Source organism: Crocuta crocuta, unplaced genomic scaffold (assembly GCF_008692635.1).
Source record: "Crocuta crocuta isolate KB4526 unplaced genomic scaffold, BGI_CrCroc_1.0 scaffold337, whole genome shotgun sequence".
Taxonomy (NCBI): domain Eukaryota; kingdom Metazoa; phylum Chordata; class Mammalia; order Carnivora; family Hyaenidae; genus Crocuta; species Crocuta crocuta.
The window spans coordinates 1,595,853-1,597,567 of NW_027528873.1; the positions used below are offsets into that span (position 1 = coordinate 1,595,853).

Here is a 1,715-nt window from a genome sequence, read left to right on the forward strand (position 1 = left end):
GTTGATTAAGAAGGGTGAGAGAATGGGGCACTTGGGTGGCTCAGTCGATTAAGCAACCGATTCTTAATTTTTGGCTCAGGTCATGATCTAATGGTTCGTGAGCTTGAACCTCATGTCTGCCTCTGTGTTGACAGTGGGGAGCCTGTTTGGGTTTCTCTCTCTGTCTCGCTCTCTGTCCCTCCCCCACTCATGCTTTCTCTCTCTCTCAAAAATAAATAAATAAACATTAAAAAAAAAAAGAGGGGTGAGAGAAGAACCATGCGCACCATACCCAGTGATGACAGCTCAGCACAGCTCAGCTCAGTGGACCGGATCTGAGTACAGAGCGGCAGGTTCCCAGAGAGTGAGTCTGTGGGGACAGGGAGAATGGATTTATATAGAAGATTATCAGAACACTGCAAAATGGCCTCTGTGCCACACCAAGCACTGACCTCAAGTGGCAGTGATTTGTGGCTCTGGGTTAGGAGGTGTGGCCAATCAATTGATTCAGGCCCAGATCTTCAACTACAGTGAGAAACCAGACTTTCCCCAAAGCACAGTGCCAGTCAAATGCCCATGTGTCTGGATTCCTAAATGGCAGATCCTGTGTGATGATGCAGGTGGGTCCCGCGGGGATGAAGGCCACCCGCTCATGGAGGTGACATTGCCAGTGGGGGTTTTCTGCCTTCCGGGTGTGGACACCCCAGTGACCACCAATGCAGCTCCAAATTCGAGGTTAGAGATACCATGCTGGTCTGTCATCACATCAGCCTACATGGTTTCTGTGGTTCGAGCCCTCTCAGAAGGCCTAATGATGAAAGGCTTGGCATTTGTTTTCCTGTCATGTCTGAGACCTATGACTGGGAGGTGAAGCAGAAACAAGCAGGGGAGCAGAGAAAGCTTCAGCAAGGCATGTATGTGGCAGGGGCAGGCACCACCTATGAGACTGTGATGGAGTCTTACCTGCTGCAGAAGCTGGGGGCAGATGCTGTTGCCTGAGCCCACTACCAGAAGTCTTAGTTGCAAGGTGCTGTGGACTTCGAGTCTTTGGTTTCTCCCTCATCACTAACCAAGTCACCCTGGATTATGAGAGCTAGGGGACAGTCATGAGGAAGTATTAGAGGCTGGGAAACAAGCTGGGCAGAAATTAGAAGTTTGTCTCTATTCTTATGGCTAGCATTCCACTGCCTGGCAATGCCAGTTAACCAGTCATGGAGTGGTCTGGGCCTCGGCCTAATGTGATCCAGGTAGCTACTACCTACTTTGGCCCCTTGCTAGGGTCACATGCCTCTGCCCTTACACAGTAGGAGAAAAGAGAGGAAGATCCCTTCCTTCCCCTTTTCTCCCACTAGACCCTTCTGCACTGGCTCCTCTTTGCTCAGTTGTCTCAAAGCAGTTTTCACTCCTGTTCTTGCCCCAGAGCTAGAGCCCAAGCCCTACCCCACAGCTGTGTATATGCCCTGGGTGTGGCTTGGGCTGTCAAACTTGTCCCAGTAGCTGCTGCTGTCTTTTTGAGATAATGTTTTCATATCCCTGGAGACTCAGTTCTGCCTCCTCCCAAGCACTACAGACCACATAAAGGCCAGTCCAGTCCAATACCTCCTGGACTTTAATGCTATTATATATATATATAATATTTAATATATATATTAATTAATATAGTAATTATATTATATATTATTATATATTATATATTACATATAAAATATAAAATATATAATATAATTATTAATTAT

General features: G+C 47.1%; 1 pseudogene; it reads left to right on the plus strand.

Moving 5' to 3' along the window:
* Positions 1-277: 277 nt before the first annotated feature.
* Positions 278-1,184, plus strand: LOC144225470 (purine nucleoside phosphorylase pseudogene; annotated as a pseudogene).
* The last annotated feature ends 531 nt before the right edge of the window (positions 1,185-1,715 follow it).